The following is a 12930-nucleotide window of genomic DNA, read 5'->3' as shown; positions in this document are numbered from 1 at the left end:
CTCCTGTGCATAAGAATAAATATTATTACTTGATTTGGCATATTGGATATATGACGTTTTGTTAAGCATATTCAATGGTTTGGTGTGTTTGTTAAGCTTATGGAAATTGAACTTGCTATTAAGATTGATTGAATATCTTGCGATTGAAAAAAATTGAGCATATTGAAATATCTTTGTGAATGATTTTATGAATTTGAGCATAATGTTAAGATTATTAAACTAAACAAATATTGAGTATCTTGTGCCTTGTATTAGCATAGCATTTTGATTAAGACTTTTATTAAAAAATTTATTTTTAATTATATTTTGATTTAGAGAGAAAATACACTAAAAAATAGTTTTTTGTTCTTATATTTATTCCCATTTATTTTCTTTGCTTAAACAAATCTTTGATGCAAATACAACATTAATGTTAAAGATCTCTCAAATTTACGTATAATTGAATGCGGAAAACAAATATAGAGGCCTAACCTTAATTTGAAAATATGATATTTACTCTATTTATAACAAGAAAATTATTTCAATAAATTTTTATAATTGGGGTGAAATTACATGACTAGTTCAAATTTAGTGAGTGTTGCCACGTGGGTGACTTGGAAGGTCTGACCGTCTTAACTCGGGACATAGTGATCACATATAGTAAATAAGGGGTGAGAAAATAGCTAATTACTATCAATAAAGTCCTACTAACCTATTCTTTACTATCAGTTGATTGGTTTCTAAGCAAAAACGTACGGTTGATGAATTCATAGTCATGGTTTATGCTATTGGAGTAAAGTTTGGGAGTATAACTATAGAAAGAGAAGGTACTAGTGCCCCTTGTATACTCGTTCCATGAAATGTACTTAGCCCATCTTGGACTATCTTAAGTTGACTCAAATGATACTTAACTAGTTCCTCTTATTTGAATTACCAACTATATAAATATTAAATCTCACATGAAAATCAAAATGTTTAACGATGCCTTCAAAGAAGGGGTTTCATTTGATAAGATGCCCATCAAATTACTTAGCTGGATTCTAAATACCTAAATTATAGCATTTTTTGTCCTAGGAGATTCACCATGCACATGAAAAATGGAATAAATGTAACAAGTAGATGCACAAGATAGAGCAAAATACATAAAATATTTTTTGAGTTTTTTCTTTTGGGATTATTTTGATTTTTTATAGTAAAAATTGTAAAGATTTTAAGGGTTTTTTTCTACAATTCTTTTTATCTATTTTTGGAATTGTCAAGTTTTTCAGTTGTTGACCCACCAATGTGGGTGCATTTGTTTTTTGCTTGGGAAGATACAGCTCGTGGAGCAAGTGCAGCCTCAAGCATGCATTCTATCTTTATTGCTGCTCCATCTCAATGCTTCTCTCTGGTATATATTTATACACTGCCTTGTAAAGTTAAGTGTGTGTGTGTGTGTGTGTGTGTGTGTGTATGTGTGTGAAAAATATACAGAGTGCAAAAGAAGAGAGAGTTGTGTATGAGGCATAGAGGTTTGAGCCCAGAGTTGAGTTAGAGTGTGTTCTCCTCCTGCATTGTATTTTTCTTATTGATCATGCAGTGAGACTCTCTCTCTCTCTCTCGTAGACGTAGGCCGAGTTTGGCTGAACCACGTATTTCTATTGTGTTCTTGTGTGATTGTGTTATGTTTGTGTTGCTGGATTCATCCCCTTCCCCTAACAATTGGTATTAGAAGTTGAGAACGTGAGACGCGTGATTGAAAATCTGAGCTTACCTTCGGGTTTGACGACGTCAAGTTGAAGCTGGGATAGCAGTCGTAGAGGCGTCAATGGTGACTTCACCCACCGCCATATCAGCTCCTCGTTGCTTTCCCGCGAAGATCACGCGCAGCTGCTGATCATGTTGATCGTGTCAGAGCTCTCCACTACGTTTGGTTGTCTGGTGTGTGAAGGTCACAAATTTGTTTTTCTACGTAGAGACAAAGACGAAGAAAGGTGAAAACAGGAAGATTGAATCTTTTATAGCAAGTCACATTTAACAACAAATGAGGTTTTAAAAAAAAAAAAAAAGGGCACATCATTTGTTTATTAAAAAGAAAGGTGTGATCACATCTTACTTTTTTTTTCTTGCATTTTATAATTGCTTGGGAGTAAATTTTTTTTGGAGAAGCAAAGTGTGCAGGAGGAAGTACTTGCTGACATGCCACATCTAGATGTTTTTCCTGCCACGTCACCAGTAGGGCCCACCTGCCACATCATCAGTGGGGCCCACATATATCGGTTCAGACACATCCCTAGCTATTTTGGCTATTCTGGACGCATTGGTGTAGTCGATTTTGCCAAAATCAGCCTCTAAGTTGTTGTTTTATAATGGATGACAATTTATCCAAGTTCGGCGGGGAGAAACTTGACGGTTGGAATAATTTCAGTCTATGGCAGAGTACAGTCAATGATATCTTGATTTAGCGTGACTTGATCAAGCCGCTAATTGGGAAGAAGAAGAAGCTAGAAAATATCAATGATGATGATTGGGCAGAGATGAAAATAAAAACGGTTAATACTATTCATTTATGCATGTCAAATGAAATTAAATATTCTGTGTCAGATGAATCATCACTTGTCGAGCTATGGAAAAAAATTAGAATAGAGATACATATCAAAATCTCTAACAAATAAGCTATTTTTGAAGAAGAAACTCTATCAGCTAAAAATGGAAGAAGGGGTAAATATTTTTTACTACATAAATGACTATAACAAGATCATGACCCAATTAATGAGTCTTGGTGTAAAAGTTGAAGAAGAAGATAAAACGCTTCTTCTCCTGGCATCTCTACCACCTTCTTATGATAGTTTTGTTGGAAAGGAAACCTTGAATTTGGAAGAAGTGATGGCTTCACTATAGGATACTGACACCCTAAGAAAGCCAATCGTTAACCTCCAAGGGCGTGCCTTGGTCACACAAGGTGAGAAACAGACCAGGGGTAGAAATCAAAACTTTGGATGATCAAGAAGCAGACCATCCAAATCAAAAGCTCCAGGAAATTCCAATAGCACTCAGAACAAAAAAGTAGATTGAGTGTTGGAAATGTGACAAGACTGGCCACTACAAAAATCAATGTTGATCCCAGAAGAAGGAGCCCGAAAATAAAACCGAAGCAAATGTTGCCTATTCTCACGAGAAGGAAATGCACTGTTATGCTCTTTAGAAAGGAAGGGAGAGTCTTGGGTATTAGACTCTAGAGCCTTATTTCACGTAACATGCAACAACGAAATGCTTAATAGGTATGTACCCAGAAATCTTGGCAATGTTTATCTTGGTGATGACAAACCTTGTGAAATTGCAGGAAAAGGAGAAGCAAAAATAAATTTGACAGGTACCCCAGGAGTTTGACTTATGTCAAATATATCCCTAATCTCAAGAAAAAAATTAATAATTGTTGGACAACTTGCAAGTGAAGGTTACACTACAACCTTCTGTGGCGATAGTTGGAAAATTTCCAAAGGCATAATGACATGCTTGTGCGGTAAGAAAACTGGTACTCTTTATATAACCTCAGATGCATGCATGTCAATTTCAATTGCTGCAGAGAATGAAGATTCAAACTTATGGCACCAGATAATCGGTCACGTGAGTGAGAAAGGTTTGAAAATCATGAACTTAAAGGGAAAAATACCAAGTCTCCAGTTAGCTATTATTGAACAATGTGAGATCTGCATCCTCGGAAATAGGAAAGAGTCGGCTTTTAGACATTCGACAGAACTCCAAAGAAAGTAAAATTAGAGCTGGTGCACACTGATGTTTGGGGTTCGAGCCTAGTTTCATCCATTTGCAGGAAATCCTATTTCGTCACCTTTATTGACGACCATTCCAGAAAGGTATGGATTTATTTCTTAAGACATAAATTTGAAGTGTATAATGTTTTTAGGAAATGGAAGACCATGGTGGAAAATGAAACAGGCTTAAAAATCAAAAAGCTGAGATCAGACAATGGTGGTGAATATGAAGATAGATAATTCAAAAGGTTTTGCTATGAGCATGGGATCAGATTTGAAAGAACCGTGCCAGATACACCCCAACACAATGGTGTAGCAGAACGAATGAACATAACCTTGACTAAGAGAGCCATAAGTATGCGATTACAAGTAGGTTTACCAAAGCAGTTTTGGGTAGAAGCAATCAACACAGCTGCTTATTTAATCAACCTAAGTCCATCAGTACCATTGCAGTTCCAGTTACGAGAGGAGGTATAGAGCAAAAAGGAGGTAAAACTTTCACATTTAAAAGTTTTCAATTGTGTTGCTTATGTACACATTAGTGACTAGGCTAGGGGCAAGAAAATAATCAGAAGTCGAGATGTTGTTTTCAATGAAAAGGTGATGTACAAATACGCGACATCATCAAGTAATCCCGCACTATATAACCCTGATATTGTAAAGTTGGGTGATTTCATTAACAGCAGCACAACAGACTATTGATAATTCCTAGATAGAGGAATCCATCATAGAAAAGTGCTCTAAAGCACCATAGAATCCAAATCCGAATCCTACTCCAACACTGAGGAGGTCTTTCTGACCGCATATACTGAATAGGAGATATTTAGATTACTTGTTACTAACTGATGCAGGTGAACCAGAGTGCTATGATGAAGCCTATCAGGTGGATGAGGCTAGCAAGTGTGAACTTGCCATGAAAGATGAGATGAAATCCATCACCAACAACAGAACTTGGGAGCTAGCTAGGTTACCCAAGGGAAAAGAAGCACTTTAAAACAAATGAGTGTACCGCATAAAAGAAAAGCATGATGGTTCGAGAAGATACAATGCAAGACTCGTGGTAAAAGGTTTCCAAAAAATAGAAGGTATTGACTACTCAGAAATCTTCTCACCAGTTATGAAACACAACCATTTAGACAGTTTTGAGTATTGTTGCAGTAGAGAATTTACACCTCGAGTAGTTAGATGTAAAAACTGCTTTCCAACCTGAAGGTTTTGTAGAGAAAGGAAAAGAAAAACTTGTTTGTAGGTTGAATAAGAGTCTCTATGGTTTGACTCAGGCTCCAAGACAATGTTATAATAAATTTGACGGTTTTATGCAAAAAAATGACTACAGCAAATGCAACGCTGATCATTGTTGCTATTTCAAGAGGTATAAATCAAGTTACATAATTCTTTTACTTTATGTTGATGATATGCTAGTTGCAGGATTAGACATGGATGAAATCAGAAAATTGAAAAGGTAGTTGTCCACTGAATTTGAAATGAAAGACTTAGCTCCAGTAAAGCAAATGCTTGAGATGAGAATCAATAAAGACAGAATGTAAAGAGCCGAAAAATTAAAATGATTAAAATAATTAAGAAAAATAATAAATAAAATTAGTTAATTAATTAAAATTATTAGTTAATTAATTAGTTAAACATTATCAAATTGATGTATTAAATAAATAAATGAAAAGAAATAGTATAAAAGAAATAAAAATAAAAATAAAAAAAAATTTAAAAAAAATTAATTAATTTATTAATATTATTAATTAAATAATATAATATAATAATAATAATAATGTATAACATATAGATAAGAAGCCATTCAATCTTGAGATTTCAATCTCAAGATTGACATTTAGAGAGCTGCCTCCTCCTTGCTGCGCAGCTATCGTCACTCTCCTCTGTCTCAGTCCCTCTCTTCTCAATTTCTCGACGGATACTCGATCGAACAGGAAACAGAAGGTGCCATTGGATTTCTAACTTTGCCGCCAATATTTCTACCGGAGCGGATTTTTCGTGGGAGCGACTTAGGCACTATTCCTGGGGTAATGTAATTTTTCTTAATTTCTCAATTTTTCTTTAAATCAGCCATAAAATTGACGATCGGGTACCACCACATGGTCCTAGTTGCAATTATTGTCATTTTGACGTAGGTAAATTTCCAATTGGGGTTTTCTAGGCCCCACTCCAAAGCAAGAGTGAGATTTGGGAAATTGGTTATATTTGCGGGTATTATTATTTATTTGAAAATTATGGCCCTAGAAAATATTTAAATTGTATTTTATTTAGGAATAATTTAATGAAATTAAGGTTTTTGAATCAGGGTCCGGGTGAGCACCGTAGACATCTGTGTAGGATTCCTGTCGGTGTAGTTCGAGAATTCAGGTAAGGAAAAATTATATATTAAATCAGATTTTATGAAATTAAAGCTAATACTTTATGTTATATTATATGTAGGTTTTGGTGTGAATTATTAAAATGCCAACCATGTAAAACTACAATTTCTGAGCCTAGGACCACTTATTTAGTTATATATTTGTGGAAATGAACTGAAGAAAGTGGAAGGGATTTTCTGGATAATTATGTAAGAAATGGAAATTGTATTTTCAGTAATTAAATGCTAAATGTGGGTTGACCTATTTTATAGGAATATGTATGGATTTTTACTGTTAAATTGTGTGGCATGAGATTCTATGCAAATATATGTTAAATGGATGAGATGCAGGCTAAGTAAGCAAGACATTATGAACAAAATGTGATATGGACAATGTTGCTTGTGTATGTTAAATGCAACCATGTAAATGTAAGACAGCTGAAAGACATCCATGTTAGCAGATCTAGCTCATTTCTATGTGGACTAACTGATGATAGCTAAAAGGAGCTGTGTTAGTAGATTCTAGTGCATTTCTATGTGGACTAACTGATGATGGCAAAAGACCAGCTGTATTACGAAGGAATGAAATGAAAACGTTATGCAATGAAATAAAATGTGAAATGTGAATGATACAAATGGGAAAGAGTCACTTAAAATGAAATGTAATGAAATGTTAAGTTATGAATATAAACATATGTGTATGATTGAATATTGATAGAAAGAATGATGTACTATGATGTTAGAAGTATGTATGTACGTAGAACATGTTACGATTGGGCGAGGCGTACCTTTCTCCTGAGAGCTTGCTAAGTAAGGCGAGTGCACTAGTAGTTACAGATGTGGCAGTAGCCACATAACGTACTAGGGCAAAGGGAACCTACTTGTGTGGGCGGGGTAGATTTCTCTATCCTTAGGGCCTTTTCTAGTAAACTATTGTTGAACTATTTGAGTACAAGATTAGTCTTACACTTGAGGGCTTACTGAGTAAGGTGAGTGCTCTGGTATGTTTTAATTGTGACCTTAGGGTTACCTAAGTATCAGAGCAGAGGGGTGCTACTTGTATGGGTGGGTAATCACCCCTATCCTTGGGTAATCTCGTGGATAAATCTCTGCATGTGATTGTTTAGGTTTAGAAAATGGTTTTAATGTCATGATAATGATTTGCAAATGTATTTAAAATGATATTTATATACCTTATGTTAGCCACACACTGTGTTTAATATATTGTTTCTTCCCTTACTGAGACGTGTCTCACCCGAATATGAATTTATTTTTTTTAGGATTTCCTTGAGATTAAGCTTTGAGAGCTCAAGGTTTTTATAGCATTATTGGGAAATAGAAAAAGAAAACGGTATATTTCTATGTTAATTTTGGGGAATGTAAATATTTATATTTTATGTCTTTATGTTTTAAGGCTGTTGAGTAAGGAATGATTGTGAAAATACTGAAATGTTTTAAGAGTTATGTAGATTTATGAAAATGCAGGTGATGGATGATTTATTATGGATTATAGTTAGAATTAGTAAACTTTAGTATTATATTATATGTAGATTATGTTTATGTTTTCCGCTGCGTATATATTGATTTATGAATTATCAGGGATTTTATCAGGTATAACGCACCAGACCCGAGACTAAGGGTTCAAGGCGTTACACAGAAAGGAGGGAACCTTGTAGTTATCTCAGGCCGAGTACATCAAGTGGATTCTCAGAAGGTTCAACATGAGTGATGCTAAGGCTGTTAGCACACCATAAGCCGGTCATTTCAAGTTATCAAAGACTCAGTCTCCAAAGTCAGAGGAAGAGCAGAAAGAAATGGACAAAATGCCATATGCTTCAGCTGTAGGAAGCTTAATGTATGCCATGGTTTGCATGAGACCAGATCTCAGTCATACAGTGGGAACTGTCAGCAGATTAATGTCAAATCTAAGAAAAATTCACTGGGAAGCGGTAAAATGGATATTTCGATATCTTCGAGGTACAATTAACAAATGTTTATGCTTTGCAAAAGTGGTCTGACACTGTAGGGATACGTAGAAGCATACTTTGCTAGCGAGATAGATCACATAAGAAGCACTACTAGATATGTATTCACAGTAGGTGCTACTGCTGTTAGTTGGGTATCAAAGATACAAAAACTCGTTGCTCTATCCACTACAGAGGCAGAGTTTGTAGCCATGAAAGAAGCTAACAAAGAGATGATTTGGTTACAAGATTTGTTGACAAAGTTGGGTTTCAAGCAGATGAAGAGTGTTTGGCATAGTGACAGTTATAGTGCTATACACTTGGCGAAGAATTCAGCATTCCACTCAAATACTAGGCACATTGGACTCCGCTATCACTTCATCAAAACTCTTCTAGACGAAGAGGGCATTAACAGTTGAGAAGATCCTTGGCAGTCAAAACCCAGCAGATATGTTGACAAAGATAGTTACTAGAGAGAAATTGGAGTTATGCTTAGATTCAGTGGGTCTCCTATATCTACTAAAATCATTTAGAAGATGATCCCTGAATGAGCACCTCAACAAGGGGGTGTGGGCACTCTCTCTCGGGGGTGCAAACGCCTAGAGACTAAGGCGAGGTCACAATGTTACAGCATTAGAGTAGTGGAGACTTGGTTGCCCCCACATGTTTGGAGGGGGTGATTTGTTGACCCACCCATGTGGTGCATTTATTTTTTGCTTGGGAAGATACAACTCATGGAGCATGCGCAGCCTTGAGCATGCATTATGTCTTTATTGCTGCTCCATCTCAATGCTTCTTTTTGGCATATATTTATACACTGTTTTGTAAAGTTAAGTGTGTGTGAAAAATATACAGAGTGAAGAAGAAGAGAGAGTTGTGTGTGAGGCAAAGCGGTTTGTGCCTAGAGTTGAGTTAGAGTGTGTTCTCCTCCTCTATTGTATTTTTCTTATTGATCATATAGTGAGACTCCCTCTCTGCCGTGGACGCAGGCCAAGTTTGGCCGAACCACATATTTTTATTGTGTTCTCGTGTGATTGTGTTGTGTTTATGTTGCTCGATTCACCCCCTTCCCCTGACATCAATTTTATGAAAATCTTCAACTTAATGTTTTCCTTAATTTTCTTTTTTTTTTTTGGAATTCTTTGATTATGTTTAAATGATTATTTTTAATTTTATATGTATTTCTCTTTAATTTTTCTTTTTTTTTTTTTGGAATCCTTTGAGCATTTTTAAATGATTCTTTTGAATTTTACATGATTTTTAAGATAAAACCAGAATAAAGTAAAACAAGAGATGATTGGGGTGGCTTTGACCTAACAAGGTTTGGTGTTTAAGAGAGAGAAAGAGAGAGAGAGGAGAAGGTTGAGACAACCCGAGTAAAATTGGGTTAACTTGACAGTGTGTGAGTTACAATGGGCGCAAAGAAGAGTGCCACCTGAGGCGTAACACATTATACACATTACCACACTAACAAATGATTATCCAATAACATTGTCAAATCACTCATACAAACTCTTAACATATTCTGTTTTTTAGTTTAAAAAACGCCCAATGACCAATATATTCATTGGTTCTCTCAAGAATATTTAAAACGTGGAAGTCGAGGTGTCATCCCAAGAGAGAGGGGTGAATTGAATATTTTAAAATTTATACGCAGAAGCATAACCAATTTTAAGTATTATAATTTTCACAAGTACTTCAATAGTATTCGTAGCAATTAAATCTATCTATATAAATATCTTTAAATATAAAAGAGTTCATTCACTGATTTCAACATGTGATCAACTACTCAATATCAACAATATTTACAACAACTCAATATTAATATAAATATTCTTAACTACACAAGAGTTTTTGCTATAAATTCAATACGTTATCAAAATATCCAGTAGTAACAATATTCACAGTAGTATAATTCCAATATGCACTACAAAAAACAAGATTATTAGTGACAGATCTAAATTAGTTGTTAAATCTGTAGTGACAAATACTTTTTAGTGGCGAATTTCTCAAATCGTCACTAATAATAAATATCAGTGATGGTTTCACTACGTCACTAAAAACCTAAGGCCATCACTATAAATTTTACATTTCCATGGCTCAAAATCATCACTAAAGACCAAGTATTAGTAACGGTTGTTAAGCCGTCACTAATAGTCCATTATTAGTGACAGCTGGAAAACCGTCACTAATGTTGATAGGACCTTCTATTAGCAATAGTTTGAAAACCGTCACTATCAATGGACTATTAATGGCGGATTGAGAACCGTTATTAATACTTGTGCTTTAGTGATGACTCTAAACCGTGAAAATGTAGAATTTATAGTGACGGTCTTAGGTTTTTAGTGACAGAATGAAATCGTCACTAATACTCATTATTAGTGATGGTCTTAAAATTGTACTAATAGTGTTGCAATTAGTTACAATTTTGAAACCGTCACTAATACTTTAAAATAAATAATTTTTTTTTCTTTCATTAATTCTTGTAAAAACCTATAATTACATTTTAACATACATAAAATTAAAAAAGAATTACTAAAAAATTCATAAATTATTCAAAATTAAAATACAAATGGTTCAAAATTCAAATACAAATTCAGATTAAAATACAAAAAAATAATCTTTTTTTCCAGATAAAAACAAATATAGAAAAAGTTAAAAACTACATCCGACTATAGTGCCCGACATCGTCCTGATGTTGTGACAGCCATAAACCCTACAAAGTAATAATTATACAAAAAAATAGTATACTATTTTTGAAAATATATGCATACTATAAGTAAAAATGATTTTATAACAAAATGATGAGACATTTGGACAGTTAAAAAAAAAAATATTGTTGGCCTTACAAGGCTTACAAATCTTATTTTGATGATAACAATTTAAGGAAATTTAACATGTATTGGTTAAAGTGATAATGTTTCAGCATTAGATATTCAAAATGCTCACAAGCCTTATCAAAGGAGAAAGCTTACACTCAAAGTCAATCAAATGAAAGCTTTCCGGATATTGAAGCATTGGAGAGCAATGGACATTGTTGATTGGTTTCAAGAAAGACATGAAGTCAAGAAGGACCTCAAAAAATGGAAAAAGCATGAAAACTTAGTGCTTAAAGTGTCTATGTTTAAGGAGTCATATGTAAGTACTTCATTCAATATTAATATAGATATATGAAGCTTTTTAGGATATAATATAGACCTAGAGACCAATTTTTGAAAACCCTGAAAAATGATTTTTAAAGTCACATTTGAGTTTTTCAAAAATCAAGGGTTCAAAGTTTTGAAAATATGAAAGTTGGGAAAAATTGACTATCCAACTGATTGACTAGAAAGCCTAGTCGACTAACAATTATTTCATTTAATTTCTGGACAGACAAAGTGGATCTAGTCGAGTGACCCAGTCATTTGACTCCATACAAAGCAGGCCCAATCAAGTGACCTAGTAGACTAACCCTATACAGAACAGGGCTAGTCGAGTGACCCAGTCGACTGACATGCGGAGAATTTAAATTTTAAACAGTAACGGGAAAATTCTAAAAATAAGTTTCTCAAATCTAAACATTGTAAAAACTTGGGGGACACTCCAAGTAACGTGGGAAACAAGGAATCACTTTCTAAAACTCTATAAATACTCCCTGAACCCAAGGAATTCAACACACCAAGCATTACAATCAGCATTCAAGCATTGAAATTCCAAACTCTTCTAAAGCTCTCTCTTGCTCAAACTCTTGCTGAAGAATACTACTGATATTCTGCTGATCAAAAGCCTATGGTTCTTAATTTGCTACTGAGTTTCTCAAATTATTGAAAGAACCTCCGATGATATTCATTCTTGAGCTTCATATTGTCCATTTGATATTTGATTTTAAGTATATTAGTACTCTAACTTGTACTAATAAGCTCTGTTGTGAGAGTGTATTTATACACCAATACTTGTTCTTATTTTGTAGTTCTTTGATAATTCAAGGATTGTTTGGATCATTGTACCAAGCGTGGGGTATTGCTTGGAGAGGCGTTGCTCTAACCTATTGAAGGAGTGACCGAGTGTGGGGTATCGCTTGGAGTGGGGGCTCTACCCTTAAGAAGGGATTTGTAAAGGTTTACTCCACCCGAAAATGACTGCTATAGTGGAATCCTTAGGTGGTATTGACCTAAGGCGAGGACGTAGGTTGGGGATAAGTCGAACCTCATAAAAAATCTCGGTCTCACTCTTACCCTTCTCTTTACTTTCAGCATTTATATATATATATATATATATATATATATATATTATGTGGTGTGTATGCAAAGCAGAAGTTCCTGAAATTAAAAATCGAGATTAGGAAGACTCTTAACTTAAGAAAGTACGTTTGATTAAACTTTTTTGGAAACCCAAAAGGGAGTATGCTGTTTAATCGTTTTCGAAAATATAGTTGAGAGAGAGCAAGAAAATTTCATTCATATATATAAGGCTACAAACAAATACCATGAGTTATTACAAAAGTTGAAAATTACCAAAGAGCTGCATATCATATCTTGATTTGTATTTTGTGGTTAATTGGTTTAGTTGTTGATTGGTTATTTGATTGATTGAATATTAGTTTGTGGATTGATTATTTAGTTAAGTTTTTGTTGTGTGATTGTTAAATTAACAAGAGGTTAAGAATTCATAAAAAGAATTAAAATTTTTTTTTAATGACTCAATTCACCCCCCTCTTGGGATAACTCCTTGACTTTCATTTGGTATCACAGTCGTGTTGTAACAAATCTTAAAAAGTAGTTATATAAAAATCTACATGGCACATGTAGGAGCAACTCCCTTTGGAGAGGGTCAATTCTCAACTAGGCTACCTATCTTTTGTGGAATTAATTGCACCTTTTGGAAACAACAAATA

The sequence above is a fragment of the Malania oleifera genome, chromosome 2 (assembly GCF_029873635.1).
Source record: "Malania oleifera isolate guangnan ecotype guangnan chromosome 2, ASM2987363v1, whole genome shotgun sequence".
Classification (NCBI taxonomy): domain Eukaryota; kingdom Viridiplantae; phylum Streptophyta; class Magnoliopsida; order Santalales; family Ximeniaceae; genus Malania; species Malania oleifera.
The sequence above is the reverse complement of the archived record's forward strand: the minus strand, read 5'-3'. Positions refer to the sequence as shown.